Source organism: Dermacentor andersoni, chromosome 9 (assembly GCF_023375885.2).
Source record: "Dermacentor andersoni chromosome 9, qqDerAnde1_hic_scaffold, whole genome shotgun sequence".
Classification (NCBI taxonomy): domain Eukaryota; kingdom Metazoa; phylum Arthropoda; class Arachnida; order Ixodida; family Ixodidae; genus Dermacentor; species Dermacentor andersoni.
This window is the reverse complement of record NC_092822.1, coordinates 104,627,197-104,637,937: the sequence shown is the minus strand read 5'-3', so window position 1 is coordinate 104,637,937 and position 10,741 is coordinate 104,627,197. Positions and strand designations below refer to the sequence as shown.

The 10,741-nt window shown below is 43.6% G+C and overlaps 1 long non-coding RNA gene across 1 annotated transcript; it reads right to left on the bottom strand.

Annotated features, from left to right (window-relative positions):
• Positions 1–1,170: 1,170 nt before the first annotated feature.
• LOC140213244 (uncharacterized) lies at positions 1,171–2,849 on the bottom strand. The gene is made up of 3 exons (XR_011890192.1): positions 2,431–2,849; positions 2,276–2,353; positions 1,171–1,324 (listed from the first exon to the last, which is right to left on the bottom strand). It is a non-coding gene; the product is annotated as an uncharacterized lncRNA (long non-coding RNA).
• Between the last annotated feature and the right edge of the window lie 7,892 nt (positions 2,850–10,741).

Below are 10,741 nucleotides of genomic sequence, written 5' to 3'. Positions count from 1 at the left end.
TACCTACAATAGCTGCTACATTTCGGGCGTATGCGTATATGAGCTAGAGGGAGGAAACTCAAGAGCTTGGCAAGGGGACTCACCATGCTGCAGAAATACGGTTGCCCGCTTGGAACGAACATCATTGTTGGAGGAACAATTTGGCAATCTTCGGCAGTCTTGTCCTCACCGCGATAGTGCGCCTTGGTCACGACGATGTCAGGCATGTAGACATCCCTAAATGTGAAAATGTACACAAACGTCATTGCTGCTCTATTGTTCGGCTACCCACCTAAATATTTCTTTGCACAGCAACACCGGCTTGTGCTGCACATTGTTCATTATGAGTAACGACTCCAGTAGCATCCGTTAACTTGGTGAAATTAACGTTATTCGGCTAACAGTCTTTAGACAGAGCTATAACCAAAACTCCGCTGCTTGGTGTAGTGTCGAATAGTTATTTGGTTAGCTTTAGTCCAAATTTATAGTAACTTATTGAACATTACTGATGGTGCAAACTTTAAAAATTTATTGAGAATGTGAGTCTCATGGGAGTGACTAGATCAGCATTCGTAGATGAGTCTGTGAGGGCGTTGAGAATAAAAAAAAATAAGCAGACACTCTTACTGTGCAAAAATAAATCATGCGCGTGCAACGATCAGACGAGAAGAAACAATGACGTAGGGATAAGGTGGCACACACCGCGTCGCACTATCGACGTTTCCTCGTCCGTTGGCTGTTCATGCTTCATGACGAAAAGGAAATTCGCCCAATTTTTCATCCTATCACGGGCTTGAAGACAATGTACAGGGCTTGAAGTCAAGCCTAACGATACAAGTACGTCGTGTGGCATGTACGCCTATACACCAGAACACCGTGAATTCAAAGCGCGCCGCCATATTGATGAGCGCCGGTCGCGCCATCTATCCCAAGCGCCGCGAAGTAGCAGGCCTGGGCTGCCACGCCGGGAGATGCGACCCGGCGCGAAAGCGAAACTTGGGCTTTTTAGCTGGGCGGAAGGCGTGTTTCGCGTTTTTTCTAGCCTGTCATTTTCGCTGTCTCGATTCAATCAAACTTCAAGACCTCATGCAAGTCCGCAATGGCCACACTGAGTGATGTGCAGACTGCAGAAGCGAATACATCGAGTAACCACGTAAGCACGTAACCTGTGAAGAATTTTACAGCACTGTGTTGGTGCCACATTTTATTAAAGCACGCAGAACATTGTCCTCTGCACTTTCAGTTTGGTCTTGTTTGTCATGGTCACTACTGGGTTGGCCGCGTTTGGCAACCAACTGGCGAGGTCGTTTGACTGCCTGATTAGCAGACGCCTGCCCTTCACCACCTGCACATTGAAAACAATATATATGTTATAGTAAGAAGGGCTGTAGTTCTTTCCCATGCCATCACTGTTGCGAAGACATAAAGTCCTCTCAAAATGAAATAGAAAATGCACCAGGCCAATTGTATCGTGCAATCCCTTAAGAGTACAACATTAAGAACACAAGCCTACAGTACTCGAACAAGCAGCATGTGATGCTAAACCTGCACTCATTGGAAAATGAACTACAGTAGTTATAATGTTCAACTACATGTGCAGTCAAAGCCCATATAACAGGGCGAGCATGACGGATGCAGGTTTTGTACAGTTGCACAAACCATGACAGGGCACATAAAATTACCATCCCTACTTAAAGCTGCATCATCAGGGAAGCCTTTGGTACAAGACAACAACCGCACCTGCATTCCAAAAAATTAGCCCCACCAACTGCAGCTACCTGGTATCAGACCTGTTTCGCTTGTGCGAGGCCATATCGGATTGTTAGCGCTCCCTTAGAAAACAGTAAAAGAAACTGGTGAGAACGAGCAAAATTTTGTTACAAAATACAACAATAATTAAGCACCTTATTTTCCTCGCCTTATGAACGGAAAAATTTTGCGCTTTGCCCTGCATAACAGCCCGCACGCAGTTTAGAGCTCAGGATGCTCAAATGAATTCGTTACGAATGACACCTGCAACACCAGCTCGTAAAGACAGGCGCGCTGCAAGAACGCCTTCGGCGACGAGCAGTCGTTGTTTACGTTTTTGTCGACGCATGCTACGTGACGAGCAGACTTCGTTTTACTTTCATTAGCAATAACGCTCACCAGCAGGGCAACATACTATCGTTTATAACTTGTCGTTCACGCTTAATGGTCATGCCGTGCAGCAGCTGCAAGTATCGCTAACCGCAAACTCAACTGTTCCGCTTAACCGTCGGGAGCTCTGCCTGAATGAAAACACGAAAAGGCTTGCCTTCTTGTTATAGCCAAGGCGAAGCACCGGCGCGGGATTCTGCTCTGTGGGCTTGTCCAGAAAGTGCTCGGAGCAAACCTGCGTATTACACATATTACGTTCGTAGGGCGCAAAGTTGAACGTGGCATCAAAATATACACAGATCGAATACTCACTCGTGCATTTTCACTGGGTTGGTAGTTCTTCCTATTCACTGCAGCTATCCACCGGTGGCGCAGCTTGTCATTCTTCGTTGCGGATGGAAATCGGTGCAGGCTGAAAACACCGCACCGGCACGATTCCCTACGTGTATTGTGCTCTTCGCAAACAGCGCTAAGCAACCTGCTCCTTTTCCGCTCGTTATTTTGGCATCCAAACACGACGCAACGATGCCCAGATGACTTCTTGTACTTTGGATTCGCGTGAACGGGCACATTTCCGCACTTTGGAGTCCTAGAGCTAGCGCTAGCCATTTCTGCTGGTCGCCGGCGAACACGCTTTGGCAGCCCAGAACAAAATGGCGCTGGTCGACCGGGCAATCCGGGTGCGAGAGTATGCGTTCGATTAGCCTGGGTGCGAGGCTAGCGTGTTCTGGTCTATATACAGAGTTAGTCTCTCTCTCTTCTCACTCACACACACACACACACACACACACACACATACACACACACACACACGCGTGTACACACAAAAGTGTGTGTGTGTGTGTGTGTGTGTGTGTGTGTGTGTGTGTGTGTGTGTGTGTGTGTGTGTGTGTGTGACGCGAGCAGGAGGTTGCGGACGGAAACATACATGGTCGCCCGAACACTGCCTATATTCTTCGTCTTTCTCCTTCACCACCAGTCACCTTATTGTTGTTGGGTGATTCGTCACACGCTACCCCTTCCCCCGAGTGAGTGTGAGCAACAAGCAACGTACGAGGAGACAAGGAGGCGCTGATAAATGAAAAATGAAGATGCGCAGTTAGTCCTATGTCCCACAATAGTTTTGTAACCTCATCGGCTTCCTAGAACAGTGCAGCTGTCCGACCACGTCTAACATATCTCTGGTGGGCTATGCTGGCTTGCTGGCTGTAGTGTGTGCCCCACGCATAAATACAGCTGGTGTCACAGCGTGTGCCCTGGTCGCAAATGAATGAGGCAGGGGCGGCACGTAGCATCGGTAGATCAGCTTGTGGTTTAGCTCTTTCGAGAATCAGTGGTGCATGGTGTGGCCTATACTTGTTTCATGTCTGTTATTTGTCATGTTATTTTGACCTCGGTCCACTTGTCGCAGCTGGTAGACATGTGGCGCTGCTGCTAGCTCGAATGGGTGTTGGACTATTTTGTTCGAAAATGGCCCGTATTCTTTCTTGCATCGTATTGTGTGGCGTCGCCATTGAAGTCCACGGCGTAAGGCCCAGTCTTGATCGCTGCCAAAGCCGTCCTCGGCGACCTTTCATGCAGGGAAAATGTATTTTTCGTTGAGTTCGGCTTGAGTTGAATGGGCTTGCGCTATGGCGTCTATCTTGTCATCGTATCTGTGCTTTCGGTGGCTCTGTTTGTAGTTGTCTGTTTCTAATTTGTCTTCGGGGTGGCTGAATTTGTTCTTGAAATGATGTTAATGCGACAGTTGTTGAGGTAGCGTATCTACCTGAATATGCCTATGATTTTTGTCGCTAAGTGGTGTAGGGATTAATTAGTAGCGTGTGCACTCCTCCTTCATGTGAGATTTGTCTGGTGGCGAGCGCAGTGTGGCAGCCTTCTTAGAAGGCTCTTGCGAGACTGCCGCAACGACGTGACGAATAGGCGCTTCGGTAATTCCACAGTGCGTGATAGTGTACTGCGTGTGCGATGCTTCTGCACTGGCAGCGTGTTGTTGATGAGTAGTACGCAGAAGGCTTGAGAGTCGCCAAGTAACATGATCTCGATGTATATGGCTCCAAATTGCTTCGCCTTGAAAGGTACGTGCGTTGCTGCTGGCACTTGTATTCTGATTTCGTCCTGGTATAGTAAGCAAGTTGACTTCGTTTGATTAGAATAGGTAACAGCTGCGCTTGAGATAGGGCGTGGTTTGACAGCCGTTGAAGTGTTACGTGACGAGAAACCCAGTGGCGGGCCGCGCGTACAAGACAACGATGTGAACTTGTCGAATGTCGATAGCGTAGAGGGTCGAGATGGTTCTGCGGTCGTCATCATTTTGCAAGACACTTCATGGCAAAGTTGTCGACGATATGGTCATACATGGCTTTGGTTGCTACTGATGATGGTCGCTAAGTGGAGACATTGGCTGGCTGCAGCGACTCAGTTGCAATCTCTTCATCTCTTGGATAATGAGGGAGTCTGCAGCGCATACTTGAAATCAACTGAACATCTATTCTATGGTTTTCTCTCATTATTCCTTGTTTTCGAAAATGTGCGTGTGGTAGACGCGAAATGCCTCACCGGTTACGTTAAGTTGGCGGCCGTATCCCGTTCCGACCATGACGCAGCGGATGCGTGGAATTCGAAGAGGCCGAACCAACCTTACAGGGGCACATCGTCGACTGATCCAGTGTACTTGGGTATGTCCAAGGCTAGCGGTGACGTGGTCATGATGCTGATCTGTATCGGTGGCGGACCTGTGCACTCAGGTTTCACGGTGTGGCGTGGAGTATGTTGATTATGTTGATGTGCGGCTCACAAGATGACTGCCAGGTCTTCATCCTGTCGACTTGTGTGACGCGAGCAGGAGGTTCCGGACGGAGACAAACATGGTCGCTATCACCGTTAACACACACACACACACACACACACACACACACACATACACACACACACACACACACACACATATATATATATATATATATATATATATATACAGGGTCTCCCAGTTAACTTGGACCAAGCTTTTCAATAACCCAGAAGCTCTATAGAAATGGTACCTACTGCATAGTAGCGGCAGTCGTATGTACTTGCAGCCAGGTTTTTTTTTTTCGTCACGAAGTATTAATTAGTTAAGTGCGTCTAATTAGTGAGCTTTCAAATTATTGCTTGAATTGCAAACATATTCAGTGCAATGTTGCAGGGCACTTTAAATATCCTCTGAATCAAGCATTTATTTTGTGCTGAAATGGTCCTGGTTCTTTTTTCCAGGAAAAAAAAACAAAAGCCCGCGAAATATGCGAAATACGAAATAAATGCGCTACTCGCACGCTGCTACTCAAGCGCCTACAAGCAAACATCACATAGCGTGAAGCCCTGTATTGAGTTGCTGCTGGTAGTAAAGCCGTGTATCCGTCGTTGTTCTTTTGGGAATGCTTGAGTAGCGGGGCACGAGCGCGTATCTATTTCGTATTTTGGATGTGTCGCGCGCTTTTGTTTTTTCTCGTAAAAACCAACCAGGCAAAGCTAAGCACTAAACAAATGCTTGATTCGGAGGTTATTTGAGGTGCCCTGCAACTTTGTAATTGAAATGTTTGCGATTCAAGCAATAATTAAAAAAGTTCACCAATTAAACGTAATTATTTAGTAATACTTCGCGATGAAAAAATACTGGCCGTAAGTACATACGACTACGGCTATTATGCAGTCGGTACGGTTTCTCTAGAACTGTTGGGTATTTTTAAAATTTTGGTCCAAGTTAACTGGGACACCCTGTATGTGTATATATTACTTCTATGTGGGGTGGGTCAATTTACCACTCAAGAGGTAAATGGTTACACTGCGACTGCGATTTAGGTCGTTTTAATGTACTGATTTCTTGCGGTTTTGCAGAACAGTAAGACGATATCGTGAAGCATTTGCATGGTCTGTGAGGTCACGGCGATTAAGTTCCCAAACTTGAAGGTGTCGTTGCCGCTTATACTTACTTACTGCTTACTTATATACTTGTACTGTCTAGGATGAAGATGCTCAGGGCTAGTTCCACTGCCTGACTAGTACCCTTTTAACCGCATAAGCAGCCAGAACAGAACGAAGCAATACGCTATATGGACAAAGACATAAAGAAGATTAAAAGTTATAACAAAGTGCAACAAAAATACACAAGAACCGATACTTGTACACAATTCATACTTGCGTTATTCGAAGTAATATTCGAAGAAACAGCAATAATTCTGACAGAGACTATCATTGAGAAATGGTACAGTAAATACCTATACAATACACACAAACGCACAAAGAACTAATACAACCGTGGCAATACTACATACTACACAAACTGTGCGAAATCAAGAAGCAACGTAAAGATGATAAAACGTTTTACATTAGTCCATACTTCGACCTACACGAGTTAATCATATTCGTGATACCAGATCTTTTTGGGAAATGAGGTATTAAACAAGCATCTGAGATGCATTGTTCCGAATATCGGTGTTAATAATGGGCTGTGACTAACATGGTGTTGTACATTCAATGGGAGAGTGGATGGGAACTGAATTTGCTGCTCATGTAACTACTTCTGTGCATACAGCGCTAGCTTTAGTTAGAGCAGCTGGTTAACTTTGATCATCTTACGGTTACAGAATAATGGTGCTTTATAGTCTATTCGCTGGAGGTTTTCTACGGAGCGCACAGCTTTTTTTCTGTGAGAAAATTAACCTGCCTACGTTTGGTCTTACTTGCCGCCCACCATATTAGTAAGCAGTGCTGAAAATGGGAAAATGCCACAGCATAATAAAACTCATATGACAACGTTATCTGGGAAGAGTATGCGATTAGCAGAAGTCACATATAGTTACCGGTACTGTAATAAATGCTTCTATACTGGAACACTTCTTGTTCGTCTTTTAATACGCAATAATATTTACCATGATACAGTCGCGGACACTGTTGATATTGCCCTAGCAATATTGCCACATTATGTGGCATTATCCTGAGAGATCCCCAGAACACCTATCATATACATATATATATATATATATATATATATATATATATATATATATATATATATATATATATATATATATATATATATATATATATATATAGTGAAGTAGACGCGCGTATGCAGCGATTTATTGACGTTTCGGCTGGAGTGCGACCTTCAGAATACTCTGAATGGCGTAGGTACAGTTTATCTACATGCGCATATCAACCTGATGAAGCTATGTTTACATAAAGACCGAAGAAAATACGCGAACAGAATGCGTGTCAATCGTTCTGACGAACAGCTGATAGATTCTAAACAGATGGCGTTTGGAAACACATCATTTGAACATACGCACGAAAATGAAATTCGAAAGAATAATCAGGTGGCAGCAAAAAACGCCGTCGAATGGGTGCTATGTCACCAATCAAGAACAAGAAATGAAAACAAAAACGAAAAATAGGGACGTGCTAGGAAAAAGGTAAAATAGTGTCGTACTGGTAAAAAAGAAGGGAAACGAGGGAAGATGTGACGGGCTATGTGGCCAGGCAACTCAATTTTTTTGCCCTTTAGTTCGAACCAAACAAGACAGAATGAAACATATATATATATATATATATATATATATATATATATATATATATATATATATATATATATATATATATATATATATATATATATATATAAAGGGGGTTTCTTCAAAGTTCAGCACGCAGGACCCGACGTAACATACACAGGAAAGAGACGACGAACTTTTAGGAAGACTTATTTACTGAACGTTTTCGGCTGGTGGACCAGCCTTCGTCAGAGTACAGTAATGCTTACTGTACTCTGACAAAGGCTGGTCCACCAGCCGAAAACGTTCAGTAAATAAGTCTTCCTAAAAGTTCGTCGTCTCTTTCCTGCGCATATATATATATATATATATATATATATATATATATATATATATATATATATATATATATATAGATATATATATATATATATATATATATATATATATGTGTGTGTGTGTGTGTGTGTGTGTGTGTGTGTGTGTGTGTGTGTGTGTGTGTGTGTATGTGTGTGTGTCCTGCCATTTCGCACACAATAGCGTAAACACCATGACTTGAGAATAACAGTTGAAGAAAATGAAAATGCTTTGTTGCTTTTTTCTTGTCTTCTTAAGATGCCGCGTGCACAATTATGTACGCCAAGATGGTGCATCTTATCAAAAGTATCTCGTGATGTCATCACATGAAAAGCACTGATGAAAATAACACTATTTAAGGTGTATCGCAAACATGTTAATATACTTCTTATTGTACAAATGCTGTAATTTTATTATGTGTGAAGTGTATCAGCAAAACGAGTTGAAAGGTAGTAGTATAGATGGCTACTGTTGTAGTATGCCATCATGGAGCACGCTCCCATGTTTCCTTCTTTCAACAATATTTTAAATCGAGCATGCAATTCAAGTGGCTGAATGAGCGCGTTGCAAGTATGCTAAGTGTAAAGGACTTGACGTTCGTATACCTGACGTTCTGCACAAAGTTCTCGAAGGGCTAACACTTTGTTTAAATTTGACATAACTAACTTATTTGAATATTCCTAATCTGTTCTACAGCAGTAATGTTTTTCCAAGGTTATCAACATAACAAAAACCTGTTTAAAGTAAATGCTCATTATCATCATCATCAGCGTACTTACGCCCACTGCAGGGCAAAGGCCTCTCCCATACTTCTCCAACTACCCCGGTCATGTACTAATTGTGGCCATGTTGTCCCTGCAGACGTCTTAATGTCTTCCGCCCACCTAACTTTCTGCCGCCCCTTACTACGCTTCCCTTCCCTTGGAATCCAGTCCGTAACCCTTAATGACCATCGGTTATCTTCCCTCCTCATTACATGTCCGGCCCATGCCCATTTCTTTTTCTTGATTTCAACTAAGATGTCATTTACCCGCGTTTGTTCCCTCACCCAATCTGCTCTTTTCTTATCCCTTAACGTTACACCTATCATTCTTCTTTCCATAGCTCGTTGCGTCGTCCTCAATTTCAGCAGAACCCTTTTCGTAAGCCTCCAGGTTTCTGCCCCGTAGGTGAGTACTGGTAAGACACAGCTGTTATACACTTTCCTCTTGAGGGATAGTGGCAACCTGCTTTTCATGATTTGAGAATGCCTGCCAAACGCACCCCAGCCCATTCTTATTCTTCTGGTTATTTCAGTCTCATGATCCGGATCCATGGTCACTACCTGCCCTAAGTAGATGTATTCCCTTACCACTTCCAGTGCCTCGCTACCTATCGTAAACTGCTGTTCTCTTCCGAGACTGTTAAACATTACTTTAGTTTTCTGCAGATTAATTTTCAGACCCACCCTTCTGCTTTGCCTCTCCAGGTCAGTGAGCATGCATTGCAATTGCTCTCCTGAGTTACTAAGCAAGGCAATATCATCAGCGAATCGCAAGTTGCTAAGGTATTCTAAATCAAATTTTATCCCCAATTCTTCCCACTCCAGGTCTCTGAATACCTCCTGTAAACATGCTGTGAATAGCATTGGAGATATCGTATCTCCCTGTCTGACGCCTTTCTTTATTGGGATTTTGTTGCTTTCTTTGTGGAGGATTACGGTGGCTGTGGAACCGCTATAGATATCTTCCAGTATCTTTACATATGGCTCATCTATACCATGATTCCGTAGTGCCTTCATGACTGCTGAGGTTTCGACTGAATCAAATGCTTTTTCGTAATCAATGAAGGCTATATTTAAGGGTTGGTTATATTCCGCACATTTCTTTATCACCTGATTGATAGTGTGAATATGGTCTATTGTTGAGTAGCCTTTACGGAATCCTGCCTGGTCCTTTGGTTGACAGAAGTCTAAGGTATTCCTGATTCTATTTGCGATTACCTTAGTAAATACTTTGTAGGCAACGGACAGTAAGCTGATCGGTCTATAATTTTTCAAGTCTTTGGCGTCCCCTTTCTTATGGATTAGGATTATGTTAGCGTTCTTCCAAGATTCCGGTACGTTCGAGGTCATGAGGCATTGTGTATATAGGGCGGCCAATCTTTCTAGGACAGTGTTCCCACCATCCTTCAACAAATATGTTGTTACCTGATCCTCCCCAGCTGCCTTCCCCCTTTGCATAGCTCCCAAGGTGTTCTTTACCTCTTCCGGTGTTACTTGTGGGATTTCAAGTTCCTCTAGCCTATTCTCTCTCACCTTATCGTCGTGGGTGTTACTGGTACTGTATAAATCTCTACATAACTCCTCAGCCACTTGTACTATCTCATCCATATTAGTAACGATATTGCCGGCTTTGTCTCTTAACGCACACATCTGATTCTTGCCTATTCCTAGCTTCTTCTTCACTGCTTTTAGGCTTCCTCCGTTCCTGAGAGCCTGTTCAATTCTATCCATATTATAGTACCTTATGTCCGCTGTCTTACGCTTGTTGATTAACTTCGAAAGTTCTGCCAGTTCTATTCTAGCTGTAGGGTTAGAGGCTTTCATACATTGGCGTTTCTTGATCAGATCTTTCGTCTCCTGCGATAGCTTACTGGTATCCTGTCTAACAGAGTTACCACCGACTTCTATTGCACACTCCTTAATGATACCCACAAGATTGTCGTTCATTGCTTCAACACTAAGGTCCTCTTCCTGA